This window comes from Mustelus asterias, chromosome 8 (genome assembly GCF_964213995.1).
Source record: "Mustelus asterias chromosome 8, sMusAst1.hap1.1, whole genome shotgun sequence".
Taxonomy (NCBI): domain Eukaryota; kingdom Metazoa; phylum Chordata; class Chondrichthyes; order Carcharhiniformes; family Triakidae; genus Mustelus; species Mustelus asterias.
Genome location: NC_135808.1, coordinates 73903960 through 73925924, shown reverse-complemented (window position 1 = coordinate 73925924; position 21965 = coordinate 73903960). Strand labels below are relative to the sequence as shown.

At 43.0% G+C, this 21965-nt stretch overlaps 1 protein-coding gene across 2 annotated transcripts in view; it reads right to left on the bottom strand.

Moving 5' to 3' along the window:
* Positions 1 to 21965, bottom strand: part of camsap2a (calmodulin regulated spectrin-associated protein family, member 2a) — a 153424-nt gene that overhangs the window by 66262 nt on the left and 65197 nt on the right. The window lies entirely within an intron of this gene.

Sequence of the window (21965 nt, the reverse complement as noted above, 5' to 3'; positions counted from 1 at the left end):
AAGTTATGTTTCACAATAGCTAACTTATACAACCGAAATGTGTCTTATGAAACGTTTTTGCTTTATGCTACAATTCTGATATCAAAGGAGCATTAAAGGATCTGTCAAAAAATCACTCCAGCAGAGGTTCACTTCTCCCTGCCATGCCAGGTTAAAACTTCCAGTGTCCTTTGACAATTGTTCCCATGTTTTCTGAATCAGAACATCACCAGCAAAGCATATCTCAGCAACTCAGCTGAAATCTTCAAGACACTCACCTGTTCTGTCCCCTTTCCTTTGGGCAGAAAGTGAATCTTTAAATGAATTCTGCTTGGTTTGTAGAGCAGTTTTCTGGTTTTTAAAAAAAAAAACGGCAACAGGTCCCTCCCTGCCACTCAGTAGCTTTACTTTGTTATGTAAGATACTGTGAAAGGTGCTAAAAAAACCTAACTTGAATGGATTTTTATTTGTGTTTATTTAAAACCTACAATCACATGGACACTCTCCAAGCTGAGGTGTTTACCAGAGATTCTAATTATACACTCCTATCCAGAATTCTCTGTTTTACTTTAAATTAAATAGATATTTTACAACATAATCATCTTGCAAAGTTCAGTGTTCATGATACTAAAGCAGAACATTTATTACAGCTAATTATGTGCAATACAATTACCTATGCATTAATTTAAAAAGATGCAAAAATAATTTGAATCCTAATTTTCTATCCTGGCCTTTAACTACCTACTCTTGAGTCTTTACCAGATATGATTATAAGATACATGAATTCTTTGATTGGATTAGTTACTGCTTTATATGCCGTTCGTCTGCAATTTACAGTAAGATAGTACTTTTCAGCACCTCTAGTTGATATCCAATGCTGTACTTTTTGAAACATGGTCACTGTTGTAATGTAGGGAAATTTAGCACCCAATTTGCACACAAGGTTCTAGGTACTACAACGAGATGAAAGACCAGATAATATTTTAGTGACATGAGAACAGAAGACGTTTGATTTGAAATGCTAACTCTCTTTCTCACTCTACAGATGCTACCAGACTTGCTGCATTTTTCTAGTTTTATTTCCGATTTCCAGCATCTGCCGTATTGGTTTTCATTTTAATGATGTTTGTTTTACATATGTTTACATCGAGGTCCCCATTGGGTGAACAGCACGAGTTTGCAAAATGCAACTTGACCCACCCCAGGTAGGGTCCTCATAACTGAGTTCTACAACCCGCCAACACAGACCATGCAATCCTCACCACATGTACCACCATGTCTGATAATGCCTGATCTCAGCCCCGGGAGCTCACAGGATGTGTGAATCCTACCTGAGAGCCATACCAGCTCTGTCCCTGATGGTCTGACTCCATGCACTAACTAGTTATTGTGCTGCAGGAATACCTGAATGACCTGGTCAATGCCAAATGGCCAGCGTGGTTTCAGTAAGCACCCTCAGTTTTTTCCCAGGGTAGCAGCTGGGGTGCTGCACTTGTTTATCCACAATGCTAACAAAACAGACACAGCCAAAGAACAAAGGATGCTATCCCAACTAGGTGGTCTGCTACAGGACCTCCCAGATAGTCCCAGTCATGTTCGAGATGTATTGCACAATCAGTAAGGATAGGCAACAACACTTCCTCCACTATCATCCTCAACACCGATGCCCCACAAGGCTGTATTCTCAGCTCCCTACTATACTCCTTATACACCAGTTTGCTGACAACACCACCGTAGTGGGTCAGATCTCAAACAATGACGAGACAGGGTACAGGAATGAGATAGAGAATCTGGTGACCTGGTGCAGTGACAATAATCCCTCCCTCAATGTCAACAAAACGAAAGAGATTGTCATCGACTTCAGGAAGTGTAGAGGAGAACATGTCCCTGTCTATGTCAACAGGGATGAAGTAGAAAGGGTTGAGAGCTTCAAGTTTTTAGGTGTCCAGATCACCAACAACCTGTCCTGGTCCCCCATGCCAACTCTACAGTTAAGAAAGCCCACCAACGCCTCTACTTTCTCAGAAGACTAAGGAAATTTGGCATGTCAGTCACCAACTTTTACAGATGTACCATAGAAAGCATTCTTGCTGGTTGTATCACAGCTTGGTATGGCTCCTGCTCTGCCCAAGACCGCAAGAAACTACAAAAGGTCGTGAATGTTGCCCAATCCAGCACGCAAAACAGCCTCCCATCCAACTGACTCTGTCTACAATTCCCGCTGCCTCAGCAAAGCAGCCAGCATAATTAAGGACCCCAGACATTCTCTCTTCCACTTTCTTCCTTCGGGAAAAAGATACAAAAGTCTGAAGTCACATACCAACCGACTCAAGCACAGTTTCTTCCCTGCTGCCATCAGACTTCTGAATGGACCTACCTTGCATTAAGTTGATTCTTTTGCTACGTTCCAGCTATGACTGTAATACTACATTCTGCACTCGTTTCCTTCTCTATGAATGGTATGCTCTGTCTGTATAGCGCGCAAGAAGCAATACTTTTCACAGAATGCTAATACATGTAACAATGATAAATTAAACAAAAAAAATCACCAAGATTCCCGCAAAGCCAACATAGCCTGAAATGCCAAAACATGACATTGTTCAGTCCTTTTGCCCACCTAGGTCTTGTTTCAGGCACAGATCTGATTTCCAGCTCTTTCTAACCTCAAACCCATATTGAAACACTCCACCCAGAATGAAAATAAGATTCATTCTTTATTGACAGATTCAACAAATTCCTGGCACATATATGTTGATTCCTTGACAGGATTAGTTACTGTATTTACCAAATATTTTACACATTTACATTGGATCAATTACTGATTTATTGGACATCTGATATGCTAATCCAGTTAGTCATTATGCTATATTTCATACAATGAGTTCAATTCCTGTATTATATCTTGTACCCAATAAATCAAGCCGTGTATGTATTTACAGTATATTTAATTTGTTGACCCAGTTATGAGCCAGTATATTCAACAATTCTGTACAGTTCTGAAGAATTGCTGCATTGTAAAGAAAGTCACATATTGATTATGACACCCTGTCTATTTAAAGAGGGTAAGAGTTTTAACAACACCAGGTTAAAGTCCAACAGGTTTATTTGGTAGCAGATGCCATTAGCTTTCGGAGCACTGCTCCTTCATCAGATGGAGTGGAAATCTGCTCACAAACAGGGCACAGACACACAAAATCAAGTTACAGAATACTGATTAGAATGCGAATCTCTACAACCAACCAGGTCTTAAAGATACAGACAATGTGAGTGGAGGGAGCATTAAGCACAGGTTAAAGAGATGTGTATTCTCTCCAGACAGGACAGCCAATGAGATTCTGCAAGTCCAGGAGGCAAGCTGTGGGGGTGACTGATAGTGTGACATAAACCCAACATCCCAGTTTAGGCCGTCCTCATGTGTGCGGAACTTGGCTATCAGTTTCTGCTCAGCGACTCTGCGCTGTCTTGCGTCGTGAAGGCCGCCTTGGAGAACGCTTACCCAAAGATCAGAGGCTGAATGCCCGTGACCACTGAAGTGCTCCTCCACAGGAAGAGAACAGTCTTGCCTGGTGATTGTTGAGTGGTGTTCATTCATCCGTTGTCGTAGCGTCTGCATGGTTTCCCCAATGTACCATGCCTCGGGACATCCTTTCCTGCAGCGTATCAGGTAGACAACGTTGGCCGAGTTGCAAGAGTAGGTACCGTGTACCTGGTAGATGGTGTTCTCACGTGAGATGATGGCATCCGTGTCGATGATCCGGCACGTCTTGCAGTGGTTGCTGTGGCAGGGTTGTGTGGTGTCGTGGTCACTGTTCTCCTGAAGGCTGGGTAGTTTGCTGCGGAAAATGGTCTGTTTGAGGTTGTGCGGTTGTTTGAAGGCAAGAAGTGGGGGTGTGGGGATGGCCTTGGCGAGATATTCGTCTTCATCAATGACATGTTGAAGGCTCCGGAGGAGATGCCGTAGCTTCTCCGCTCCGGGGAAGTACTGGACGACAAAGGGTACTCTGTCCACCGTGTCCCGTGTTAAGCTACGGCATCTCCTCCAGAGCCTTCAACATGTCATTGATGAAGACGAGCATCTCACCAAGGCCATCCCCACAACCCCACTTCTTGCCTTCAAACAACCACACAACCGCAAACAGACCATTGTCCGCAGCAAACGACCCAGCCTTTAGGAGAACAGTGACCACGACACCACACAACCCTGCCACAGCAACCTCTGCAAGACGTGCCGGATCATCGACATGGATGCCATCATCTCATGTGAGAACACCATCTACCAGGTACATGGTACCTACTCTTGCAACTCGGCCAACGTTTTCTACCTGATACGCTGCAGGAAAGGATGTCCCGAGGCATGGTACATTGGGGAAACCATGCAGACACTACGACAACGGATGAATGAACACCGCTCAACAATCATCAGCCAAGACTGTTCTCTTCCTGTGGGGGAGCACTTCAGCGGTCACGGGCATTCAGTCTCTGATCTTCGGGTAAGCGTTCTCCAAGGCGGCCTTCACGACACACGACAGCGCAGAGTCACTGAGCAGAAACTGATAGCCAAGTTCCGCACACATGAGGACGGCCTAAACCGGGATGTTGGGTTTATGTCACACTATCAGTAACCTCCACAGCTTGCCTCCTGGACTTGCAGAATCTCACTGGCTGTCCTGTCAGGCGACAATACACATCTCTTTAACCTGTGCTTAATGCTCCCTCCACTCACATTATCTGTATCTTTAAGACCTGGTTGGCTGTAGAGATTCGCATTCTAATCAGTATTCTGTAACTTGATTTTGTGTCTCTGTGCCCTGTTTGAGAGCAGATTTCCACTCCATCTGATGAAGGAGCAGCGCTCCGAAAGCCAATGGCATTTGCTACCAAATAAACCTGTTGGACTTTAACCTGGTGTTGTTAAAGCTCTTACTGTGTTTACCCCAGTCCAACACCAGCATCTCCACATCATATTTAAAGAGGTGCAGGCATGTTCTCTCAGTCTTCTGGCAAACATTTATCCCTTAAGCTATATCAATAAAAATAGATTAGCCCGGGTTCTCCTGTAGCTTTGACATAACTTTTTTCAATTCATTCATGAGACATGGGTGTCGCTGGCTGGCCAGCATTTATTGCCCATCCATAGTTGCCCTCTGGAAGGTGCTGGTGAGCTGCCTTCTTGAATCGCTGCAGTCCATGTTGTGCGGGTTGACCCACAATGTCGTGAGGGAGGGAATTCCAGGATTTTGACCCACTGACTGCGAAGGAATGGCAATATATTTCGAAGTCAGGATGATGAGTGGCTTGGAGGGGAACTTGCAGGTGGTGGTGTTACCATGTATCTGCTGCCCTTGTCCTTCTAGATGGAAATGGTCGTGGGTTTGGAAGGTGCTCTCTAAGGATCTTTTGTGAATTGCTGCATCTTGTAGACAATACACACTGCTGCTACCGAGCGTCGGTGGTGGAGGGATTGAATGTTTGCAGATGTGGATATCTGCGAAGCAATAATGGTTTTTGAGAAGATTTGTTCCTAGGAACCTCGCATTTTATTGATTTATGTTGGTTTTATGCTGAAACATTAGTTGGAGAAAACGTCCTGAATCATTTGTGCCCCATTCTGAGATAGAACCAAAACTGTCTGACACTTCTTCGCATATCCTCTCCCCAACATAAAGAGTGGTTTACATGAGTTTCCTGCATTTATGCCAGCAATGACACAGATTATTGGTATCGGTTTGAGCCCAAATCTTTAGGTGAGGTGTGGCCTGAAATCACTGATATTGCTGTACCAGAGATTTTGTACACATATCTTCCAAATTACAGACTAAGTTACCACTAAATGAGGCAATTAATTTTTTGCTTTAAAAATTCCTCTTATCGAGACCTGCGGAGTCCCAAACTTAATATATTCAAACCAGAATAAATTAGTTTTAAGTGGGCACTTTGAACTTCATGTGTTGTACACTGTCTCTTTCCTGTCCGGTAAAGATATCACAGTCTGGCAATCGGATGGTATTATGGGTGGTCCTAGCTGAATATGTTAAGTTGGAGCAGCTTCCAGCAAAGCAGTAAGAGAACTTTGAGCTTTTCTGAAAATAGTTTTTAGAATCCAGTCTTAGTGGAAAGTCCGTTTGTACAGGCAGGTGGATTGACCTTTGAAGATGGACCTTCGACGATGGCTGCATCCACGGGTCTTCTTGGGCAAATGGAAGAGTATAGTCATGACCAAGAGTCGTTTTGTTTGTATATGGAGCGCTGAGAGATGCTTTTCACTGTTAATAATATCCTTGATGCTCCTGGTAATCCAGCTGTTAGTTAAACAGTGGGGGAAAGGAAAGGAGTAACATTTTGATAGATGCAGGCTCGAAAGTATATGAAACTCTCAAGCATCTGCTCATTCCTGCTATTCACGAAAGACATGCCATCCTGGGTAAATTTAGGTAAATTTGAGCACCAGGCGATTAGAGGCTGTAGAAATCTATTTGTTTGGAGCAAGGAATCAGTTGCCCAGTGAGGACATTGGAGAATTTATCATGGCTTTGAAGAACAGGATTATCCATGGACATGGGGAAACATGACTTGAGAGATCAGATTTAACAAACTGCAGCTGAGAAAGCAACAGGTACGAACAACAGCAGTTAATAGTAGCAGGAATATTAAAGAGTCCAGTTATTTGTGATTAGACCAACACTGTGCACGGAATTGTTCATTTTGAAGGCAGAGTTGCTACAGCTACCAAGGCATGTTGAAGGAATATAAACAGAGAAAACACTTACTGGAGGAAATGGCAATCACTGCACATGGTTGTTGAACAGCAGCAAATCAATGAGGGCTTAGTTGAGACTCATAGGGCGCAATCTTACCAGCCGTTCACGCCATGCTCCTACTGCAGCGAGGTCAGAGAATTTGGTGACCAGCCAAATCTCCATTTACCACAGCTATCCACAAAAATAGCTGGGAAAATCCCGCTGACATGAACAGTGGTAACATTCCAGCTATCGGATTCGAAACACGTTGGTGTCCAATAAATATTTGCAGGGCATTGTAGTCCAAGCAGCACTGGATAAAGCTCCAGTAAAGATGAAGGTTGACACAAGTGCATGAGTCAGCGTGATTCCTGAATTGCTGTACTGTCAGAAGTTGAGTCAGCATCAGCTGGAGAAACCAATTATGAAGTTATAGAGGGGGGAAAATCCCCACAATGGGAAGTGTGTTAATTTCAGTCACATACAAGGAACAATGTGAAATCTTGCTCATTATTGTGGTGAAGGATGAAAAACCATGTTAGGAAGGAACTGGATCACAGCACTTGAGTTAAACTGGACCAAGGTTTCTCGTGTAGAAGTAAAATTCACAACTCGTGATGATATGATCACTAAGTACTCTCAAGTGTTTAGTGAGAGCAGTACACCTATCCAAGGATATAAAACCAATGTACCGGTCCTGAGGAATGCAAGTCCAGGTTATTTCCAGCCTTGTCCAGTTCCCTAAGCTCCAAATGAAAAAGTGGAGCAAGAACTGAACAGGTTTGAGACTGAGAACATCATCTCTAATGTAGAATGGAGTAATTGGGCTTCACCCATATTGGTCGCACCAAAGTCAGCTGGAAGAGTAAGAATAGGTGGGGTTTATGACGTAAATCAGTTACTGGAAGGTAACCCACTCAAGTTGCCAAACATGGAGCATCTGTTCACAATGTTGTCAGGAGACCTGATTGTTCAAAGTTAGGTCTGACAAATACCTATTGCAACTTGAGTTAGATGATGGGCCCAATTTTACCATCAAGTTGCACCCATTTTCAGGCATGAAAACTTGGTAAAGTCGGGCGCGAGGAGAGTAGCGCGATCCACATCCGCCTCGGTGCCGGTTCCCCTTTTACCAAGGCCCGAAAATGGCCACGATTTGCATGCATTTAAATTGACTTAATGGGCTGTATGCCCAACCTTACCAGCACTTCCCCCTTTACCACCACATTCGCCCATCCAAATTCGATGCGAAACAGACATGCTCTATAAAAGTCCGATTCGGACGCTCCAGTTGATGAGGAGGTAAGTGCCGAGCGTCCGACGGCTCTCTGCATGAGCTCGGTGGGAGGAATGGGGGGGGGGGGGGCCGCAATCGGTCTGGGTGGTGGAGGGGGTGGGGGGGATAAGGGGGTCAGTAATGTTGTGGGGGCCAGGGGGAGGCATTATCCGACCCGGGAGCAATGTGGCAGAGGAGCCGCATTCTATCATTTCTTTTCTGCACATGCGCAGTTGGAGGCGCCAACTGGAGCTGCGGGGTTTCGGGTGCGTTAAGCCCCACCCAAAGGCTTCTGCAATGTGATTCGGAATCGCTGATATTTTTTCAAGCACAGTGCATACGGGGGGGCGCCTGAGAACGGGTCTCAAAGTCAGATCTGAAACACTCCCAGTTTCAAGTCCACCCAGCACTTAGAATCAAAATGGTAAAATAAATGGGTCTAAGTCAGTGAAGTGCAACCTGTGCTGCATGAGTGGTCTTCCTTTATCTGTCTCTTCATCTAATTCATGAATAATGATTCTAGGTTTGCTGATAATATCATGCTAGGTGGAAAGGTAAGCTGTGGTGAGGACACACAGAAGCTGCAACAAGATAGAGGTAGGTTAGGTGAGTGGCAACAAGATGGCAGTTGGAGTACAATATAGGGATGTGCGTGGTTACTCACTTTGGTCGTAAGAATAAAAAAACAACATTTTTTTTTAAACGTTGAGAAACTTGTGAAGTTTGATGTTTAAAGAGATTTAATGTGCTTGTATAGAGAATGCAGGAATTTAGCATGCAGATGCAGCAAGCAATTAGGAAGGCAAATGGCATGTTGGCCTTTATTGCAAGGGGATTGGACTGGAGGAATAAGGAAGTCTGACTACAGTGGACAGCGTTTTGATGAATTCACATCTGGAATACAGCATATAGTTTTGGTCTCCACAGTTAAGAAAATATAAACTTGCATTATAAAGAGTACAGACAAAGTTCACTAAATTGGTATCTGGGGTGAGGGGGCTGCCCTATGATGAGAGACTGAGCAAATTGGGCTTATATTCTCTGGAATTTAGAAGAATGAGAGACTTTCATTGAAAGATACAAGATTCTGAAAGGCTCGACAGGGTGGATGTTGAGAGATTGTTTCCGTTGGTCAGGGAATTTAAAACATGGGGGCACAGTCAGAGGATGAAAGGCCAATCATTTAGGACTGGGATGCAGAGAGATTAATTCACTCAAAGGGCTGTGAATCTTTGGAATTCTTCACCCCAGCGGCTTGTGGCTGCTCCATTGTTGAATAAATTTAAGGCTGGGATAGCTTTTGGGTCTCACAGGGAATCAAGGGATGCAAGAAATGGGTGGGAAAATGGATGAAGTCCAAAATCAGCCATGATCGCATTGAATGGTGGAACAGGCTCAATGAGCCATGTGGTCTACTCCTGCTCCAACGGTTTATGTTTCCTGTTCTGCAAAGACATCACAGGATCCTTGCTCTCTGTCATCTATTCAGAAGTAAACAGCTCGAATGGCATTCTCAATGAGCATTATCTCCATTCTGCACAATAATTGGAAAGGAAAGTGTGCATCAGGAGGTTTGGAGACTGAGGATCTATAGTAGAGACAGCAGCAATTCACTTTCACATCTAAAGATGACACTGTTTTTTACACTTGATGTACAATTTTTAAAAAATAATTCTGACAGAGAGCGGGTCCACCATTTCAAATATGTTCATGTCAGTAAGATTGGTGTAAAAAAAAAGCAGAAATTTCACTATTTGCATCCAATCTGGATCCAGGAAATTTAGGGTCATTTAATTTCTATTGTTCTCCATTTTCAGTGTTCTCGATATATTTATACAGGTCACGCATTCCTCCCCACTCTCTTCCTTCCTCTCTCCCCCCCTCCACCTCCCACTTTTACGATGAAAGAAATACATTTCAGTGACTGTGATGGGAGGTTTGCTGATGGGTAGAAAGACACACGGTAAAAGGCGAAGTCACGATGGTCCCAGATGACCATAGGCTGATTGGTGGTAATTTAACTTGAAGATACCTCAGACAAGGGGAAAGGTCGAGAAAGTGGGGCCTTTATGAATAACCTCAGCCAGTATGAGAATTGAACCCGCACTGTTGGCATCGCTCTGCATCATGAACCAGTCGTCCAGCCAACTAAACTGACGTAACAAATATTATTCCAGGATAAGTTGCAGTGCTATCCATTTGCTGCCACTAGAGGGGTGAAGTGAGCTACATATGTATCAGAATACACTGATAGCAGACATGTGAACACATAATTGTTCCCCACAGGTTTCAACATGTGCTTCTGGGTCAAATTACAGTCTGGTTTTACCATATTTAGTTTAACCAGTAAAATATTGCGAACTACATCCATATTTTCCTGATAGCAGCAATTTAAACATTCCTGTGACAGACTCACTGGCTGGTGCTATAATTCTGCCAGGTGTCGACTACAGGGAATTTTAATTGTATAATATTGCTATATTTGGCTTCATACGCAGGAACCATACAACTCCTGCACTACCTGCCCGCTCAGTACCATTCTCACAGAAAGTATACTATATCGCTGGGTTAATACTGACAGTGCATTTCTCTTAAAACCTTTTTGGTAACTGTCATCATATCCTTCTGCCGTCCTATCTATCCTTTGATCTACCAGGACAAGTCTTTCCAATGTAAAGCCCATAGCTTACTGATCCTGCAATTTTCCTTCCCTGCAAACCCTAATTAAGAACTACACCTCAGCAGATGCAGGTTTGAGTTTGGACCTTCCCCATCCTTACTGCTGTGGTACATTCCAATGCTTTGTGCTGACTGCAGCAAACAACCTGAACTAAAGGCTCAAGGGTGGCAGTGGCGTAGTGATACTGTCACTGGACTAGTAATCCAGAGACCCAGAGTAATGCTCTGGGGACTCGGGTTCGAATCCCACCATGGCAGATGGTGAAATTTGAATTCATAAAAGAAATGTGGAATTAAGAGTCGAATGATGACTGTGAAACCAATGTCGGTTACTTTAAAAACCCATCTGGTTCACTAATGTCCTTTAGGGAAGGAAATCTGCCATCCTTGCCTGTTCTGGCCTACATGTGACTCCAGGTCCACAGCAATGTGGTTGACTCTCAACTGCCCTCAGAGGTGGGCAATAAATGCTGACCCAGTCAGCGACGCCCACATCCCGTGAACGAATGAAAGAAAAGGCAGCTGAACGCATTCATTACAAATCACCTCACAATGACCCAGTTCTGTCCTCTCATGAAATCCAGGAATGATGTCGGGAAGGACTTCTTCACACAGAGGGTGGAAGAAATTTGAAACTTTCTCTCTCTCCAGCTCCCCATGACAAATTTAATCCTTTATTCCTATACAAATTCTCCTGTGGAGAGGACAGCCACTAAGAAATAAAACGTCACAAATGTAATCCTAACATTAATGCTATGGAAAGGAATGAGAGATGGGCTGTCACATCGCCACTGCAAAGGGTAAAGTTTTTATGGAGTAGAAAAGCAAAAAGGTGACTGGCCCTATGAGCAGTGCAAGGAGCTCATTCAGATGATAGGAAGGAGAGAGACTGAGAGGAGTTGTGGATGAGGAATTGCATAGACAGGGGCCCGCGGGGTAGCTAATCGTTCAGACACAATGGATAATGAAGTAATGAGATATCAAGAGAGACCATTCATCAGCAATTTTATTTTTAAGATTCATAATTAAGTTACAGAAATTACAGGTTAGCTATATGTTATAACCTCTTTCAAAATCTACCAAGAAAATAACAAACAACAAGTCTGGTTCAGTATTCTTTTTAAAAGTACAGTACTGTAGATTATTTTGTGCGTAACAGTCGAGGGATCAAAGGAAACAGAAGCAAATTAACTTGTTCCTTGAGGCAATTTTCTAAAAATATGAAATAATTATTCCTGTTGCAAGGTAGGTGTTGGCACAAGCCAATTTACAAGACTACCCAGGGAAGAACCATTGTTGGACTTGAAAAAAATAACGAGTGAAGATCTGGTGACGAGTGTGTGTGTCCCGGAAGGTGAAATTATAGATTTACGGTCTTCAAGCTTCTTCCATTCTTTGAGACTGCCTCCATCCTCAATCTATTCAATTGTGGGCACTACATCTTTAAGGAGGATGTACTGGTCTTGGAGGTAGTGCAGGTAAGCCTTACCAGAATGATTTTAGAACTTCAGGAATTAAATGATGAGATGAGATTACACAAACCAGGGTCATCACATTCCTTAGAATTTAGAAAGTTAAGAGACGATTCGATCAAAGTTTTGAAGATAGTAAGGGGAACAGATAGGATTAGATAGAGAAAAACTATTATTGTTGGTCGGGGAGAGTAAAGATGCATGTTCAGAGACTCAATTAATGAACATGAAAAGCATTTATTAATTAAGCACTGTAGCCACTTGGCTGCAGCCAGCTTTCCACGTCTCCTGTCTAATGGGGCTCCATCTCCAGGGGTGATTCCCCACGATGAGTCCCAGTTGGTACCTCAAGCCAGATTACCCTTTTCTGCTGAGTTGACCTTAAAGGGCCAATCACCACATCCCTTGAAATGCCCATACTTTTTACTGGCTTCTGGCTACATTTTAGAAACAGCAAATCATAGAATCCCTACAGTGCAGAAGGAGGCCATTCGGCCCATCGAGTCTGCACAGACTGAAACTAAGGCAATTTAGCATGGCCAATCCACCGTATCTACATATCTTTGGACTGTGGGAGGAAACCAGAGCACCTGGAGGAATCCCACGCAGACACGGGGATGCAGACACGTGGCGAACGTGCAAACTCCACACAGTCAGCTAAGGCTTGTCAGCTAAAGGAAAACAACTGTCAAAGCAGAAGCAAAAAGAAAGCTAATTCAGAACACAAACTGAAATTTATTCATATTGACTGAATTTTCTGGTCATCAGAAATGTAATGGTACTTAACCACTAACTTCAAAAAAATGGCCCACAAAGATCTAACCATCTCTATGCTATGGATTTCCTCCTTCCCAACAATAGTTTAAATCTGATGTCAAGACAAGGGGATCTCCAGCCAAGCATCAGCAGCATTGTCATCAAGGAGGGCAAGCAGCCAATCTCATTAAAGTATTTGCACAGACAGCAAACCAGGAAGTTAAAATAACTTACTTTATTTCTAAGTTAAAATTTTCAGAAAGTGAAATAAATGATATGATAAACACATTAAAAATGTGTAAAGTTACCATAAGAAAAATTTGGCATTCCACAATATAAACTAGCTTCTCAGGGTTAGTGATGATGTTTAGTAGTAATTATGATAATAGTACACTGCTAAAAACCCAACTGACCTCACTTAATAGGGTGTAACATTTTCAAGGGTTTTATTTTAAGCAAGACTAACTCCCTAACAGTAGAAGTTCTTGTCAATTACTAGATTTCACATTGACTGCCATCTGGGGAATTTCAATAACGTATCCTCTGAAGAAGTTGGAATCACTGGCAGCAACCTTTGGATTTCCACGTAATACTGCACACGTGTAGACTCCCGAAGTTGTTGGCTGTTTTAGAGGAGAAATGACAGCAGATGCTGAGTTTCACCACTGTAAAAGCCAGGCAAAAATTCTCAAATGTTTTAAAAGTTTACTGGAAAGAAATGACGAAAGGTCACTTGTATACCTGTACCAACACACAGACATTTCCCATGACACACTCATTTAACTGCTCTGCAAAGAACACCATTTTTTTAAAAATGTAGTAACATTGGAAAAGGCAACAATAAAGATCCTCTGCATCTTTGATCTAATCTTCACAAGTGTGCCAAGCTGAGGATGATTCTATTTTGCTGACATTCATTCTATCAATTTTTCCATTTTATTATGGGTTCAGGGTGTGAATTCAGAATTTAGGCCTCCCTCACACCAGATTGCAGAGCTGCGAGGCTCATAAAAGCAACAATAAATATCAGTAATATATACAAGCCAAATTCTGTGTAAAGTTCTACTCCAACAGGGCCACAGTGAGGTCATTCTCTCCCGTATATTTCACAGTAAGGGAACCACTGATTCTCCAACTCTGGCAGAGTAACAATAACACTGCCTCAATTCTTTCAAACAAAAGCTGCACAAGGAGGATTCCACATATGAATTGACATTTATTCCTTTAGAGCAGAGTTTCTCTTTAGCAAAAAACAGCAGGCAGATTTAGAGCTTGATTATTGGTGGAAAAACACTTTTCAGTACATCCATTTTCCTGAGCAGTTGACAAGTTGCAACATTATAGAACTCCGAAAATTTTTCACAAGGGCATAGGTGAAATTTTACCTGGGTTGCTTTGACTTCCAAAATATGCTGAAAGGCTAAGCTGGGTCATATGGAATGTGAAGAAATGTGCAAGCAACATTAACACAGGCAGAGATTAGTTGGGCTGGATGACCTTTGTCTGTGCTATATATATTACATGATGTGGAGATGCCGGCGTTGGACTGGGGTAAGCACAGTAAGAAGTCTCACAACACCAGGCTTGTGCTACCAAATAAACTTGTTGGACTTTAACCTGGTGTTGTGAGACTTCTTACTATATATATCACAGCATTAGTTTTGAAAACAAGCGCCCTGGAATAGAGTGAGCAAAAAACAGAATGGTACATGAGATCTCAGTGCAACTTCCAGATTCCCAAAGGAATATCTGAATTTTTACCTGGATTGTTTTACTGATATATCTAGTCTATGCGTCAGATTGGCTAAAATCTGGCTTTCGGGACCAATCTATGGTCAAAGAACAACTTTTAGGGCAATGTTAGTGTGTGGTTTGCAATTATGTAACAGTTTACTTGTGCAAACATCATCAGAAATAAAACACTAGTTTTAAGGCACAGCTTAGAATAAACTTGCATAGCACAGGAGGAGGTCATTTGGCCCATTCAGTCTTCATTAGCTCTTTCAAAGAATAGTCCAGTTAATCACACACCTCACATACAGAGGGATCTAGGTATGCAGATCCACAGTTCCCTGAAGGTGGCAACTCAGGTGGACAAGGTGGTCAAGAAGGCATATGGCATGCTGGCCTTCACTGGGTCGGGACGTTGAGTATAGGAATTCGAAAATAATGTTTTGGGCGGCACAGTGGCTAGCAGTGTTGCCTCACAGCGCCAGGGATCCGGGTTCAATTCCGGCCTCGGGTCACTGTCTGTGTGGAGTTTGCACATTCTCCCTGTGTCTGAGTGGGTTTCCTCCGGTGCTCCGGTTTCCTCCCACACTCCAAAGATGTGCAGGTTAGGTTGATTGGCCATGCTAAATTGACCCCAGTGTCAGGGGATTAGCAGGGTAAATATGTGGGGTTAGGGGAATAGGACCTGGATGGGATTGTGGTTGGTGCAAACTCGATGGGCCGAATGACCTCCTTCTGCACTGTAGGGATTCTATGATTCTCCCTAACAATGGAACACCAAAGCCAAGCTTACTGTTTAAACACAAAACATAAGAACTAAATATCTTTGAAATATGACAGGAAAAAGCCATCAGACCGTATCTCATTTGTACTGCCCACAAAATCCCTGTATCATGGTCCAGTTTCAAATGTAGTCATTGCAATGTCACCTCGCATTGGAAATTTAAATATTGAATAAAGTTAACTTAATGAGAACCCAGCAAAGCCCAACCTGAATGCTGTGTTGTATTAAGAATTCATAGAACACCCCCATTATCACTCAATAGTTTCCAATTTCCAAAGGTTTTCTGACAAGAAAAATTGGACAGAGAGGTTCTGGTTGGTTGAGTTTTAATTTAGAAAACTGACAAGATCAGCTTCGCAATGAACTCCATTCGAAAAGAAAACCTTGCATTCGTGAGACACAATGCAATCTCAGGGAAATTTAAATTTCTAGATGTTGCCTAATAATTACGGCTAAAAATATATTTCCAGAAGCAATTACAGCAATGGGGAACACCACAAGATGCAAAACAAAAGGAACACATCACATCACTCTTGCACATCTCTCTCCTAAAATAGATTTCATGGTTCCAGGAAGAACCACAGTTAGTGCTAATAAACCAATGGATTAGTCCATGGCTTTTCATAGATGAAGTGTACTTCTGGTGTGTGACAACAGCAATGTACACAATAGAGTGAAGAAAGAACTTGTGTTTATATACAGTAATGCCTTCATTACATCCTGAAGCACCTCAAAATTAGCAAGGAACTTTTGAAGAGAAATCATTGTTGCAACATAGGTAAAGGCACCAGCCCCTTTGTGCACCACAAGGCCCCACAAATATCAACAAGATAGATCTTCTAAATTAAAATGTTTTAGTGTTGCTTGAGAATAAGTGGCGAGGGCAAAAAGTGTACACTCTCCTGCTTTTCCTCAAACAGTACCTAAGCTATTTTTTCATGTCCGTCTGCGAAGATATACAGGGCCTCAGTTTAATGACTTCTCCAGAAGAAGGCACTTCAGAGAGCAGTGCATCCCTGCAGTACTGCACTGAAATGTCAGCCTAGAAAGTGTGCTCATGACTCTGGAATGAGGTCTGATTCAAATGAGGAAGTCCAACCACTGAGTCGAAGTCGACACCTCAGTTCAATGAAAGCCCGTTTATCCATAGCAAGGCCCCACAAAAACCTACGAGTAAAACTGACCAATTAAACAGTGAAAACACTCTTGTCCGAGGACTGCAGCCACCCAAATTGCAGCCAAGGTGTGCACAAAGTCATATTTATTCAAACTACCGAAATATCTGCTCGTACGGCTTTTTTTGCACAGCTTCTTTCAGAGTAGAAACTTTGGCTGTTACTTAAACATTGTGCCCCCCAATGACACCAAGTTTAAGTTACAAGGTCAGTGAGAATTAAGTAATTTGTCAGGTATGCTCTACTGTTTGAGGTGCCATTTCTTTGATGAAATATTGAACAGTTACCCCCAGATGGGCTATTCAAAGCAGAACGGGGGAGTTCTTGCCCTCCCCTTCAACCAGGACTTTGCTGTGCATAAGATTTGTTTTATTCTTCTATGAGATCTTGATGTCGCTGGCAAGGCCAGCATTTGTTGTCCATCCTTAAATGCCCTGCAGAAGTGGTGAGTCATTTGAGTTGATGCAGTGCATCTGGTGTAGGTATGCCAACAATACCATTAGGAAAGGAGTTCCAGAATTTTGACCCGCAAACAGCGAACGAATGGTGATATAGATCAGTCAGGATGGTGTGTGGCTTGGAGAGGAACTTGGTAGCTGGTAGCGTTTCTATGCATCAGCTACCATTATCTTTCTCGGTGACAGAGGGCATGGGTTTAAAAGGTGCTTCTCAAATGTTGTTGGAGCTGCAATCATCCAGGCAATTAATTTTATTCAATCACACTCCTGACTTCTGCATTATAGATGGTTGGACAGGCTTTAGGGAGTCAGGAGATGAGTTTCTTGCCACAGAATTACCGGTCTTTGGGAACAGTGGCATGATGATAGCGTTACTAAACCTAGTATTCCAGAAGCTCAAGCTAATGCTCTGGGGACATACCATCTGGTGGAATTTAAACTCAATTAATAAATCTGGGATTAAAAACTAGTTTCAGTAATGGTGATGGCGAAATTATTGGATTGTTGCAAAAACCCATCTGCTTCATCCATGTCCTTTAGAGAAGGAAATCTGCTCTCCTTACCTGGTCTGGCCTTCATGTGATTCCAGATCCACACAATGTAGTTGATTAGCAAGCCACTCAGTTGTACAAAACCACTACACAAGTTCTTATGGTGTAGGAAAAGTAGGGAAAAATAGAAAGGTGGCAACAAACAGCAATAAGATAATTTTGCTTTTAGCAATTGAGGGAAGCATATTGCCCTGAAAATTATCTGCTGTTCTTCAAAAAATGATGGAATGCTTTATATTCCTCATCTAGCCGTTGGCACCTCCGACAGCGCACCACTCCCTCAGTACTGCATTGAAGAGTCACCTGAGATTGTGCTCTGGATTGGATCCTAAACTCAGAATCTCCTGCGTAAGTGGCAGCAGTATTATAGAACTTAGAACATAGAACAGTACAGCACAGAACAGGCCCTTTGGCCCACGATGTTGTGCTGAGCTTTATCTGAAACCAAGATCAAGCTATCCCACTCCCTATCATCCTGGTGTGCTCCATGTGCCTATCCAATAACCGCTTAAATGTTCCTAAAGTGTCTGACTCCACTATCACTGCAGGCAGTCCATTCCACACCCCAACCACTCTCTGCGTAAAGAACCTACCTCTGATATCCTTCCTATATCTCCCACCATGAACCCTATAGTTGTGCCCCCTTGTAATAGCTCCATCCACCCGAGGAAATAGTCTTTGAACGTTCACTCTATCTATCCCCTTCATCATTTTATAAACCTCTATTAAGTCTCCCCACAACCTCCTCCGCTCCAGAGAGAACAGCCCTAGCTCCCTCAACCTTTCCTCATAAGACCTACCCTCCAAACCAGGCAGCATCCTGGTAAATCTCCTCTGAACTCTTTCCAGCGCTTCCACATCCTTCTTATAGTGAGGTGACCAGAACTGTACACAATATTCCAAATGTGGTCTCACCAAGGTCCTGTACAGTTGCAGCATAACCCCACGGCTCTTAAACTCCAACCCCCTGTTAATAAAAGCTAACACACTATAGGCCTTCTTCACAGCTCTATCCACTTGAGTGGCAACCTTTAGAGATCTGTGGATATGGACCCCAAGATCTCTCTGTTCCTCCACAGTCTTCAGAACCCTACCTTTGACTCAGTATTATCACTGAACCAAGTGGAATATGAGAAGGATGGGGGAGATGAAGTTGTTAAGATTGTATAGCAATTCTGAACCAAAATTTGAAATGCTGATTCACTGAGTTGTTCATACCATTGTGGACGGTGTTAAGTGAAGACATCTAGGCTTTCACTCCATTTCTGACCAGTTCCAACAGATATAAGGTGATGTCTTTCCACATTTTAAAACAACGATCAAGAAATCCCGATATCCCCAAATGCAAGATACTCGGCTGCGAAATGTGTAGGAGACAATAATGGATTGAGATTCTACCTGAATGCAGCTTTACTTAAAAAAAATGCAAAATGCAAAAAATATCCAAGATGGACGATGGCCTGGACACCTTATGTGGTTCTGCTAATATTTTGTTACTTTGCCTACTTCTGATGAGTTGCTTAATTGCCCATCCCACCCTGAAAAAAGGCCAGAAGTTGAAGAGAAAACTCTATGCTTACCTAGCTGAGGCAGACCTGCTATATCCTTCAATTTAACAACAGAAGTATAAGTGTGTTCTGGCCACCAAATATGAACAGGCATTAAATCAACGAATTGCTGCATACCCCTAAAGGGCATGGACTTTTACACACCTTAAATGCTATCTCTATTTTTCCAGATGAAATTGTTGCTGTAAAATAAAACATAAAATTACAGAAGCTATACAAGGTGCATTCAACTACACAACATGCAATTATCACATGACCACAACATTCAATTATCACATGACCACAACATGCAATTATCACATGACCACAACATGCAATTATCACATGACCACAACATGCAATTATCACATGACCCCCCACAACCACCCAAGCTCCTACCGTTGATCCCCTCAAAAATCCACTCTCACAAGGTTCACCTTCACAAGACCAAATGGATAGTTAGTTGTCATGGCTCAACTGGATGAATCTTAACTACGTATCAAAGAGCCTTGCTTTAAAAAAAACAGCCCCAATGTTTGTGCAAATAATAAACAAATGTTCAAAGGAAAGTGGATCCATATCAGCACAGCACAGAGGAATACCGTTCTATAATTCTATCTGAACTGAATGGAAATTTCCAATTCTGGGAGTTTTTTCTGTGTTACAGGTTTATAAAAATCTTTAATCTGCTGCCAAAGTAACAAAACATGAGTAGTAGCTGCCAGCAGCAGTCATGCAGCGTTTAAAGCATCAATTCACTGCGCAATGCAGAATGTACGATCCAGCCTCACCAATGCAATTCCTCACACAACGAATTACCAGTTTAGGCCACGCCACCATTGGAAGGTGCAAAGTAGAGGCTGGGTGTTTTTCCACAGGGAGGGAGAAATCCAAGTGAAGATTACTCTTAAGTGAGGAGGGAGGTCTGGGAGAATCATAGGCCTGAGTTTGACAGGCCCCTAGGTGTTGGGAAGAGGGGCCAGGGGTAGAAGGGGGATGGGGGGAACCAGTGAAATAGCGGTGAGCAGTCCCACCTCCTGGAAAGCTTTCCAGTGTCAGGCCAAGGTAAGGATTGGCTACACACTCCATGAAAGCATAATAATTTGCACAGTTAAAGCATCTATTAAGGGCCGTTAAGTGGGGTGTCTGGTATATTGGTAGTTGCAGGTCCTCCACCCACTGCCGCAATTTGGGAAGACTACCAGCTTCATAGAAGCGGCCTCCCCTGGTAGCCCAGGAGCTTTCAGAGCCAGAGGCTCTATGGCACAGAAAGGAGGCCACGGGCACGAAAGGCAGCCTCCAGGGTAACAACAATTTCCAAAGACTGGCTTCCCCCCGATTGATGGATCTTTTGTCCATTCTCAGACTGAACTAATTGCATATCATACTCTTATATTTATTATTTTTACTTAGCTGCCTCAGCAGCGCCCACCTTATCCAGTGGTGCAGCTGGGACTTCAGGGGTGTTCAAGAGCCCACCCGCCATCCATAACTGGACAGCAGGCTGGGAGGTAGCCAGTTAGGACATTGCCTCCATCAAAATCACTGAACCCATCGCACTGCCGGCACGTGTGGTCTTGAAACCATATGCATTTGTTCCCGACACTGGGGACTGGTTACAGCCCCGTGTCCATACCAGCTCTCTGCAAGACACCCTCCCACCACCTGCCCCTGCACCCCCACCACAAAGCCTTTTCCTCTTTGCCCTGCAGATTGTTTTCCTTTCAGATGCTTATCCAATTCCCTCTTGAAAACTATGATTGAATCGGTTTCATTTTGTCAGGCAGTACATTCCAGATTGCAGCCACACACTACACAAATACGTTTCTCCTCATGCTGGTTTCAGCTATTTTGCTAATCACTTTAAATCGGTGCCCTCTGGGCTTCTCAACCCTTAGGTCAATGGGGACAGTTTTTCTCCATGCACTCTGCCCAGGCACCTTATGATTTTGAATACCTCTTTTCAAATGTCCTCTCAACCATCTCTTTTCGAAACGCAACAACTCCAGCCTCTCAGTCTATCCATGTAACTGAAGTGTCTCATATCCAAATACATGGTTGTAAATCATTCTTCAACCTCAGTAAAGCCTGAAACATCCTTCACAATGATACCCCAGAATTGGGTACAATTTTCCAGTTGAGGCCAAAAAGGTTTGTAAAGATTCATTGTAACTTTTTTGCTTTTAAACTCTATGGGTGAAATTCTCCCACCTGGACTAAGTCCCATGGCAAGGATAGGGATATGGATTGTTTCCCACTGCAGAGGCCAATGGGAAACTGTGCCTCATCTTCCATCCCCGACATAATTCATTATGCATCCGGGGTCTTGCACCATCTTCTGTGGTGGGACAGGCTTGATGGCTTGTGTTCCGCTTTCAAAGCAGAGTGCCATAGTGAAAAGTTACCCGACATCTCCGACCTACTGCAGAAGAATGAAAATGACCCCTAAAGGAGATGGATCTCCTCGAAGGTCCCACATGAGAGCTTTGCGTGTAAAATTAAAGCACATGAGATTGAGGGTAATGTATTGAGATAGTTAGAAAACTAGTTGACAGACAGGAAATAAAGAGAGGAAACAAATGGGTCCTTTTCCAAGTGGCAGGTAATAACTAGTGGGGTATGGAGAAATCGGTGGTAGGACCGCAGCTACTCACAATGTGTACTGATGATTTAGATGAAGGAACTAAATGTAATAACTCCAGATTTGCAAATGACACAAAGTTGGGTGGAAGGGTGAGCTGTAAGAAGGATGCAGAGATGCTTCAGTTTGATTTGGACAAGTTGAATGAGTAGGCAAATGCATGGCAGATGCAGAATAAT